This window comes from Caloenas nicobarica, chromosome 7, assembly GCF_036013445.1.
Source record: "Caloenas nicobarica isolate bCalNic1 chromosome 7, bCalNic1.hap1, whole genome shotgun sequence".
Taxonomy (NCBI): Eukaryota; Metazoa; Chordata; class Aves; order Columbiformes; family Columbidae; genus Caloenas; species Caloenas nicobarica.
Window position 1 is genome coordinate 22,456,856 of NC_088251.1, and position 11,251 is coordinate 22,468,106.

The 11,251-nt window shown below is 39.4% G+C and overlaps 1 protein-coding gene across 1 annotated transcript in view; it reads right to left on the minus strand.

Moving 5' to 3' along the window:
• Nucleotides 1-11,178, minus strand: part of USP54 (ubiquitin specific peptidase 54) — a 114,894-nt gene extending 103,716 nt beyond the window's left edge. Inside the window, exon 1 of the mRNA XM_065638701.1 lies at nt 11,105-11,178. The gene's annotated coding sequence lies outside the window, so the exon portion shown is untranslated. The remainder of the gene's footprint in view (nt 1-11,104) is intronic.
• Nucleotides 11,179-11,251: the final 73 nt, after the last annotated feature.

Consider the following 11,251-nt stretch of genomic DNA (forward strand, 5'->3'; position numbering starts at 1 on the left):
CAGAAATTCCTCTGGTAAGCAGCTAAGGCAACTTCTCCCCACTCTGGCAAAGAAAGAATGAACAAATTAAAACACTCACACTAACCAAACAGGTTAATACTCATAAAAAAGGGGAGATTGGAAGACCAATTCATTTGACACTACTTTCCTCTCTACCCAGTAGTTTTTAAGAACAAAGAATGTTGGCAGAATTAAAACTGCATGACTACATACCAAAATAATGGGAATGGGTAGAGGAAAGAAAATTCAAACACTAATATACGTGTGCTAAAATTCTATTTATTGCCTACAGTCATCGTGGGGGAGGACAGATATAAGATCATTGTGGAGGCAGGAGAGGGGCAAGCTCTGTCTTGAACTGCTTTTCATTTGTTACCTACTGTGTGCAGTCCAAAACAAGCAGCTGGATCTCTCTTTGGCATTCACACTAGAAAGCATCGCCAGCACCTACCTCATATCAAAGTAATTTGGCAAACTGGAGCAGCCACACAGAACATCACTATGCAGCACCAGCGGCTCTGCTGCCGAGTCAGACCCTGAACCTGGAACTTTCCTTAAAAATATGTAAATGAAAATCAAGTATTTGATCTTTCCCCAACACCAAAGGATAAGACGGAAATGTAAAATGGGGATTTAAAATAAAACTGACCTCAGTTAAGTCCCAGACCAATTTCATCAAGAAAATATTACTACTAAATAGAGAAAAAACATTTCTTCCTCCCCACTATAACTTTAAGCAGGTATTAACCTCTTCATAAAACTATACTAATTATACTATACAGGCATAAATTATGATAGTTTCTAACATTTTTCCTTTCTCATGACATGACTCCAACAATCAAAGGATATTTTTATACAGTCTCAAAAAAATCGTCCTGAAGATTCTTTATTAATCTAAATCCATCTTTTCTTTCTTCCAAAACACTGAAGAGTAACTGACAATGCTATTCTTTTAAAAAACATTTACACAGTTCAGTCTGCTTGACAGATGATTAAATTAAACAAAATTTATTTTTGGCCTCTTCATTTATATCAGTAACCAAAACCACCAAAAATTAAAACCAACCAACCAAACAAAACCCAACAAACACCACACCCCACAACAAGTTTAGTTGGTTTAGTTGAAGCACCAAGCTCAGCAACAGGCACAACACATAGTGCCTTGGTGACCTCCTGCTTAACAGCCACACTAACCTCAGCTGGTAGGTCTGAAGTGTTGTCTCAGTTTTACTAGGAGAAAGAGTGTGCTGGCTCCCTTGCTCTAATTCTTCTTATGTGCATTACATCTAAGTTACGCTTTATCTTACCAACAGCTAGAATTTGTTCTGAATATTTTGTAGTACGTGTCAGAATCCCCTATTTCTTGTGCAAAAATTAATGTTTGCTTGGTCAAGGTCCTCCATCATTTATTAAAATTTAGAACATAGAATTTCATATTTCGGTTAAGTCCTCTTAGGAAAATGGCTTGATCTATACTAAATCTTCACAGGAATATTCTTCAAAGCAGGAGTTAATCTGTGCATGGCCTCAGCTTCTTCTCAAGACAGTTGGACAGCAATTTCTCTGCGCTCCTTTTCTTCCTGAGCTGGTGCCTCTAACTCTCCAGTCTCATGTGATGCCATTCTTGCTGAAGGAATTCACTGAGCATTCCAAATGATCAGCTCATGGAGTTAAGAAAAAGAATGCTGAAGAAGAGGAGTGCGATCAAAAAGTAAATCAGAATCACAGAAGAACTGACTCTAGAAAGAACCCCAGAGGAGGTCTCTAGTCTAATCTCATGCTAAAAGCATGACCTGTTCTAACGGAGAAAAAAAAAAAAAGTCTTCCTTACAACCAGTTAAAACCTCTCTTGTTTCAATTTATGTCCATAAATTCGTAACATACTCCACACGTTTCCTGATTAAAGTTCCTACTGCTTATTTATGAGTGATTTTCACAAACCAAATGAGGACATTAGTATGACTGAACAAATGAAGACATTCTCATGTCCTATATAAAACAGAGACCTATTGGCACTCCTGTATCAGCTCAGTAGGCCGGCATCACATAGAACTAGTGAAAATTTAGTATGTAGAAAACAAGGAATTGCCACTGAAAATTCTGAGTTCACCTCAAGAGCAGCATTTCCAGTGTTTTATTGAAATATCAACATTGAAGTGTTATTAATACTCAAGGCCATTTGAAATTACAGACAAGATTAATATCATAAGTCATTCACATCTTTGAATGACAATACAGGCCCCAGCATTTAAAAGTCACGTCATTACTCAAATGAATTCCAGACAAGCTGGAATAAGGAAGGGAAGCCCATGAACAATCTGGAATATTGTTGCACTTTTTTTATTGACACCACCAAAATAAAGTGGGGGGGTAGAGACATGAGGAAAGAAGCACTACAGCTACCATAACCATTTACAGATCTGCCAGAGGCAGCTAAGTTTCAAATAAAACAATACTAAAACAAATTAGTGTTTATTTTTTTCTGCAGTGAAAATCAAATTAAAAAGCATCCAAAGATGTTTAAAGAGCTCAGGATTCATTAGAAATTTTATTTTAGGCTTTGGATTCCTGTTCAAACAATTTTAAGGTTTGGGGTTTTTTTACTATGCATACATGAGATAAAACATCTCAAAGGTTAAAATTATTGATAAATGACATATCAATCCTAACTCCTGTACAAACAGTACATACACTCCTTATCAGAGGAAGGAAAAAAAAAGTTTTGTAATTGATACTTGATGTAATATTTTTCACAGCAGAATTAAGCAATTCAGTTGGGCACGACGCTGCAACAGTCAGGCATTTTCCACTTTTCTCTCCCAAAACCTCACATATTCCTTTGCAGAATAATCCTGAAAAATAATATTTCGCTAGCACTGTGGCTTCTGCCTAGAAATGTTCCCAGAACTAGAGAGTCAGAAAAAGCAACTTCAACTTGAAAATGTCACTCTTTATCCTTAATCCTAAGAAGCTTCTCTGTTCTCATAGAGATGACAAGACTGTACCATTTTCTGTCTGCGAATGCTGCCAGTTCCTGCCAGAGCAAGAACTGAACACAGTGGAATTGCCCACGTACCTTTCCATGCTGCAGCTGTGACAAGAGACCACCAGGGAGAGGAGAACCCATCGACACAAAAGGTGAACAGAGAAAAACACAACGGAGAAATGGTAAATAGCTTAATTTATGTGAAAATTATACTGCTGAATATGACTGCTATAATTATTAAGAACAGTAAATGGACTGATTGAAGAAATACATTACTAAATTAAACTACCTATCTCTCTCAGAAAGGAAAAGCCCTTTAAGAAAATACATTTGCACAACAGAAGATATTTCTTCTCAAAAGATGGCTATTTCCATATCAAATCTACAGTCTTAAACTCTGCTATCTAAAAGGAGAAGATAATATAAATACCTTTTTGCTAACAAGAAAGTCATATTATTTCTGTGCTGATCCTCTCCTAAAACAATGCATTTTAATAGCAATGTCTAAAACGTTTCAAAAAGCTTCCCTGAAAAGTACATGGAGGTTGCCTAGCTTCAAGAATTTAAACAAACTAGGAGCACCTTAAAAACAGAACTGTTGTTCATCCTGCAGCACTGCCAAGCTCACACTGCAGCATTCTTTCACAGTTCTCTTCGAGAAGAATAAATAAATCTATATTTAAAAATCTATCAAGCATCCATAATCAAAGGATCCTAAAGCTTTTGTTGGGAAAGCTTTTTTAAAAAATACTTCGAAAATATTTATACAAACTCCCCAGATATTATCTGTTACAATGTAAGTACTGCATAGATTTGTTGTGCATAACAATATCCACAATAGATATCACAGAGAATGCTGCAGTTTACTAATCACAAGTTTTATGAAGCTTTGCTGTCTATTTATTAGCATGCCTCAGGTACAGTATAAAGGAAAGGTTCTGGGGAACAGGCAGAGTATATAATCAACACTTTTTTTTTTTTTTTTTTTAATTTTCCCCCCCTTCTCCCCACCATGACCTATTTTCTTGAATAACATGCAGATCTAGTGAGGACATTAACCTGTTTCCATGTCATAGTACAACTCATGAGATGCATTAGCTGTTTTTTATTGATCCATTTATAAGTTGATTCTACTAGAAATACCAGCTGGAGGATCAGAAAGTCTTTCGCTATCCTCTGTGCCGTGACATACTCTACTGATTAACTATTTCCCAGAATACTTTTATTTTAACATTTTGTGGAAATACTGAAGAATTCTCCTCTTCAAACAGTCTCCCACGTGTGAATCACTCTAACATATTTTTAGTCCATTCATTATTTTCAAAACTCAAAATGTAATAAATCACATACCTTTTTTTTTAAATAAAAACATAAGAATTACACACACAAAATATGATCTACTACAAATACTGATTTACATTTTACCAGATATCAGAAATGAACAAGCTAGATGGTCTTTACTCAAGAGTGTAAAATGCCAAAACAAATTTCATGCAGATAAAAAGAAAAAAAAAAAAAAAAGGCAGCTGGTTTCCCCTTGATTCCCTACAGGCTTCTCATACACAAACTGTTCCCCCGCACATACAATATACGGTGTGTACTTCTGTATAAATTTTGGTAAGCCTAACTGTACCATAAAAAAGAATTCTAGACAAGACACTAATAGGTGATCATTATTTATTACAGATCATCCTACCTGCTTCTGACTTTAGCATTATTAACCTTTGAGCCAGCAATTACTTACTGCTTATTTGCAATGTATATACTCATAAAAACCTACCTTTGTGCCAAAAAGTTTTTATACCAATTTGAAAGGTGACTACATTTTAAAAATAGATGTCTACGATAAACCCACATCCACTGTTCGGATTTAAACAGGATGGGAAAGCAACTGAGATTTATCTGTCTGAATTTTTGGACCTGGAAAAGACGACTGGGGAAAGTAATTCCAAAAACCAGGCTTCTAGCCTTCAAATTCAAGGACTGCAAGCTTGACCAAATCCACACATCAAATCAGTTACGGCAGAATGTAATAAGCCAGGGCCTATTGCAAAATAAATAAGCAAGAGATCACCAAAGTTCATGTCCTTTCACAATTCTACAGCCAACCACAACTCAATGAAGTCTTATCTGCAACATAAAATGGCATCACTTCAAGCTTGGAGAGATGTTCAAAAGAAGGAAACATTCGCAATTTATATATACAAGTTTTAAAAACCTGATTTCTTCAATTCTTATTAAAAACCCCAAGGATTCAGACATTTTGCTTTTAATGATAGAAGACATAGGAAATGAATGCAGTACAATCAAAGGAGTGGGAAAAAAAATAACCAACCAGACATGGATTACCTCCTGTATACCAGAAATGCTATGCAAAAAAAGAAGATGCTGGTTTAAGTGAGATGCTTTAACTGAAAAAGGGGAAGAAAACAAATGGGACCAAGGATACATCAGAAAGCATGATCATAAGCCTCATTTCATTAGTAACTAGGCAATAAATTATTTTTATTGCCCACAGAAGCACCTGACCAAAATCAGTTTTCTTCCAACACCTTTTGCATCAGCTGGCCAATTTCCAACCTTTTGAAATTAAAAAAAAATAGAGCTCTCAAAACTAATTACATTCCTATAGACTACATGAAAATTGATAGTCAAGTAGAGGAAAAAAGACCCAATTTGCACTTTTAATGAGGGGGGAGTAGGAAAATTCACATCCAAATATTTGATTTGGCAGCAGGTCAATCAGTACAGGCGCAGCACTGTCCCTTGTTATGAGGGAGAATGGGATTAGGGATTGGATGAGAAGGGATAAGGAGATAAGACAACAATCCAAATACCTAAGAATGTAAATTTTACTATTTTTGCAGCTCACAGAAACCATGACATACAGACAGTCACTTGTTTTAGTAGCCTTACAAACCGAGAATAACTTGAACAAGTATTTACATTTCTTGACCTCCTCCTGTTAAGTAGGTTGCCTAGAAACACCTTACCTCAGAATGAATGGGAAAATGGATTATGCGCTCCTATCTGCGTATATAAAATATTTTGTTGAATCTATTTTATGAAATCCAGGGAAATAATCTTCCATTATGCTTTTTACAGCATTGAGCACAACGCAGACACTCAATGAAGAACAAATGAAGGAGACATGTAATAATGGTAATATACTCTGAAAAGGCTTCCATAGATAAATACGAACCTAGATACAACACGCAGAGTGTTGGTGGGATGACTCAGCTCCTAATGATATTTCATTTAAGTTCATTTTCTTAGCAGCAGTCTGAGGTTATTAATAACTCCCAGTATGTTACTTGGAGCTGTGGATTCATTTTCCTGTTAATGGTAGCAATAGGTTCTTCATTAATGGCTTTAAGATAGTGCTGGGTTTGCCATATGGTTGGATTTGTACGAGGGTTTCTCATGAAAAGCCAGAGACTGTAAGAAATGGTTGCTATATTTAACTTCAGTGTCCTCACACACACAGCAGACAATTGGAATGGACACTGTTCTAGTATTTACAAGTGCAAACAATACTCAATATTTACTGCATGTTCTGTTTAAGAGGACTACAGGGACTTCAAACAAGAGAACATATGGATAGATCAGAGGCTTGGTAATGCAATACTGAGCTTTTCACCTCTGGGTCATTGGTTCAAATCTAAACTGGTTGCTAATGAAGGAAAGCTACGATCTGACAGCCCTGGCCTTTGCAAATTGATTTGTCAGGCTCAGTCCAGCTCCCATCAAACTCAAAATTCACCATTACGATTTGCATTCCTGAATGCAAACCTTACCCAGCAATGTAACAAAAAATTGAACAGAGCCAGAAATAATCTCTTCCTTCTCGGGCACCATCTCAAGAACAGGACCTATATAGGGGAGAGTGCCAGAGCAGAGGAGCAATGGAAATTGCACCACCAGTAGCACAGCACATCCTTCTGCCTCACAGATACCCAATTATAATTACCTATGCACCAGAACAAAGCTTTCAGGTTTTTTTACTAGTAAAGAAATAATACAAGAAAGAAGAGACACCAATATTGAGGTTTTAAAACTGAAATTTCACAGTGCTACCTAAAGATTTCTTTGCATATCTGGTTCAAAGTTGTATTTCATAAGCCTGAAGGTTCCGAAGAAAACGGTCACAGTGCTCTATAAAAGGAATATCGAATTTAATATCCTTTTTGTTATGATGTTTTTGTAGCTAAAATGTTTAAACAACATTTGCAGTAGCAACATCTAAGAATTGTACAGGGTGCTTCAAAAAGATGGACCCAGTTTCAAAGATATCGTGATTTCAAATTGGGTCCATCTTTTTGAAACAGCTGGTATTTCCTGTAGTTGCGTTTAATTCAGAAATGGGTTTATTTACAAGTTACTATGAATGATACTAGAGAAGTCATGTTTTTACAGTATTTCTTCATAAATATGTTAGACAGAAAATGTACGGATTAGTCCATAACAGCTCGTAACTTTCCACGTGCTTTCATAATTTGAACAAAAATGGGTTTAAGCTTCAAAACCATCAGTCTAACCTCTTCCTTTGCATCTTAATAGTTTGGCAACAATCACAACAAATGCTCTGCAGGTACTACAGTTCTCCATTTTACCAAGTGATAACTGCTACGGAAGTGAATAGAGACACCAAGTTTTAATACAGCACCTTTAAGATCACCTTTACTTCACATATTTAGGGCACAAGACAACAAAATCTACTGGAAATTTTACACTGTATGAACACAAACCATTACTTCTAACATTTAAGACTACAAGAGAATACATACAGCTCACAAATCTTGGAAAGTGTCGAATAAATAACTTCAGACTTAAGTAAGAGCATCCTGCCTTCCTTCCAGGTTCCTTGGTTTTTACTAAGGTGTTGATTTGCATATAGAAGCTTTTCCTTCCTTTTCCAAAAACTCCAGAAATAGAACACTTACTGTAACTTCAGGAAAGCCGCAACAGGTAAGTCCTCAGCTGAATGACTGCACATAAATTCAGCAGGCTGATTGAGCTGGCATGTAGTCTATTGCTATAAAATCTGAGTAGCAAAGCCAAGCGATACCCTAGTTTGGCCAAACGCTAGTCCTGCGTCTCATAGACAATGGCTGGTGAGACCCACCTAAACCTTTTAACTGTCTCAGGCCACAGAACTGGGAACCCCATGCATCAAGTTACATAACTGTGAGAAAAGAAGGAATAAACCCCATGCTAAACTTGTGTGTCGAGAAACACAATAAAAGGCCTCTATATTGCGTTGCTTGCCTTAGAAAGTGTCCGGGCTGCAGCTGGGAGATGGTTCCTCCTGGCAGTGTCACACACAGGGTGCAAGCCTAGGAAAGGGGCTGCCTACAGATGAAGGCAAAAATCTTTAAGACTAAAGACTGCCTATTACTTGACTTGCAGTTAACAGGAACAATAGATAGATCCAAGCAAGACGATTAAAATTCCTTGAGAGTCAGTGACAAGAGTTCTTGCTGCTGCTCTCTGCCATCAAACACTGCGTATCTGTGCTAGGTAGTGACCTTCATTGACAGAGATACACAGCAACTTTGGAATGACAACTGCAGCCACTATTGATAGAAAAGAAAGAAATTAAAAGGCAAAGTTTAGACAAAGGCAAGAAGTGGAGTATTTCAGAGAACAAATTAAAATAAACTGTTTGAATAAATGTGGGTGGAATATATTTTAGGAAACTGATGGATGTCTAAGGGATTTAAATTTCAGAATGTTGCATGAGAAAATGAAAAGACTAATAAATTTGACAGGTACCAATAGGCACCTATACTTTTATTGGTTTTGAACAGTAAGGTAAGCATATTTTAGAAAAATAATAGTTGTCACTTTTTGTTATTCTTTCATCCTCCTACCTCGGTTCCTTTTTTGTATCACCTGCTGCATTTTACATAGTTGCACCAAAAGTTATTCGGGACAGCCACAACTATTCTTTATATGGTTACGTTTATAGAGCACTCAAACACAAGGGAGGCTAAATTCTGATTAGTGTGGATAGAACACACCATAACTACAATAATGCGATACCTAAGAGCTCTGTCACTATTCTTTCCTCTCTAGGTAACAAGGTTTTTGAAGCTCCACAAACTGGGAAATAAACACACTTTCTCTTCTACAGTCTCTCCATGAAAATTCACATAAGAAGGCTTAATGCCTAATAACATCACCAGGACTGGATAAAGAAGGATTTAAATTCCCATTATCCTTTTTAATGAACTCATGACTACAGTCTCAAAATAGACTGTTAACCCAGAACAGAGAGAAGAACTGACATAATTTTCACCTGCAATAACTGAAAGAAATGAACTGAAATGCTTTTGCAGCTGTCACTAGCATAAAGAAAGCAAAATTTCTAAATTACCTGGGATAAGGGTAAGTTTCTTAGTACTGGATAAATCAAGCACGGCCTTACCCCTCGCCTCACCCCAAGAATACTGTGTCAAAAGGCTTCCTGGCTGGCATAACCCAAGTGAGAGAAAATAAATTATTAAAAAAAAAAAAAGGCTCCTACTTAATTCAGTCTAAATGACATGCAGCATGTTTGATTAGCTATACTCTTGATTAGGTGCTATAATAGAATTTAAAGAGCATCCTGTCTAGTGAAATTATCATTATTTCTATCAGTTCCTAAATGAGAACAGATTTCAACAGACTCATTCAAATTTTTTTAACCCCATTGCATTTTTGGAGATTATTTTTAAAAGCTGTCATGTTCAAGTTATGTATTACCTCACCAGTTTAGTTCTCAGCACAGCAATACTTTCCCTCTGGAAACAAACACAAGACTATCTGTGTTGCTATTGCTGCAACTGCTATCTTTGCTGTTGTTTTCCAAAACTGCCATGCAATGTCAAGTATATTACACCACAAAACAGATCAAGTCTGAAAAGCAGCACAAGCTTAGCAAGGTTTGTTTTCGGAACGTAATTGTTTCTTTCAAACTGCATGAGAAATTACACAACTATATTTCCTCCCATTTCACATGCATATTTTTTTCCATGATTATAACACTCAGAATTTGTTCTGGGATCTGAAAAGCTCTTTGAACTCTTTTCACATGCACAATCAGCCACTACAATACTCACACAACTTTGCTCAGCCGAAAGACCAGAAAGCCATTGTGTCTACAACTTTTTGAAAGCAGGAGGTGTGTATTGTTGTGGTTTCTGTTTAGGGCTGTAATCCTCACGAATCCTCGCACATAATCCTCCTACTGAATGAAGGGTTTCAAGCGAAATCAGATCCTGGAACAGCGAACAGCTTCTTTTTTTTTTTTTTTTTTTTTTTTTGTAAGTGAAAAAAAGCACATGCTTTTGCCTACCCTGGACCAACATAGTAAATACAACACTAACTGAGTAGCTGCTTCTAACCGACAGTTTCTATGCAAGTTTAGCTTTTAGTGGCAGTTGATCACGTCTGAGTTATTAACCAACATGATGCAAAGTCAGCGATGTTAATTTCAAAGATCCCTCCTGACGAAAGACCTTTGCCCCCAGCACAACCTTTATGCCGTACCTGCTGTCCCCTCTCCGTTCCCCAGCGCCCGCCGCAGGTCCGCGCAGGGCCCCTCACGCACAATGGCGCCGGAGGTCAGCGCTCGGGGCCACGCTGAGCCCCGGCGCCGGAGCCCTGCGCACCGCAGCCTCCCCACGCGTGGGCTGGCTGCCCGGCCAGAGCGGGCGCTGCGCGGGCACACGGCGCTGCGCTGCGCCGCGCTGGGCGGACTCCAGGCACATGGGACGTGCAGCCAGTTAACGGCTGGGTGGGCTTTCCCCTGAGGGGACGGGACAGGAGGACAGAAACCCCAAGTGCTCCCGGCAGCGGCGGAGCCGGCGTGCCCGCCCCGCAGAGACCCGGCGGCTGCCGGCACGGAACCGGGACGGCGGTACGACACGGCGGTACGTCCCGCCCGGGCCCCTCCCCCGGCCCGCCCTGGCCGCTGAGGGGAGCGAACCGACCCGTCCCGTCCCGCCGCCGGAGCCGCGGCCCCGCTGCCGCCCGGCGCCGCCAAGGCTCAGGGCGGTTCCGCACAGCCGCGGCGGGACTCCGCGGAGGGAGGCGCCAGCCCCTCCCCGGGGCGGCGGGGCGGCGAGTCCCTACCTGCCGGCGTCGGGTCCCGCCGCGGCGCGCAACATCCCCGCCCTCATCCCCCGCTGCTATAGCTACGGGAGCCGCAGCATCCGCCTCTCGCGAGAGGCGCCATCTTCCCGCGAGAGCCGCGGGCCGCGCCGGGGGCGCCTCCTCTCG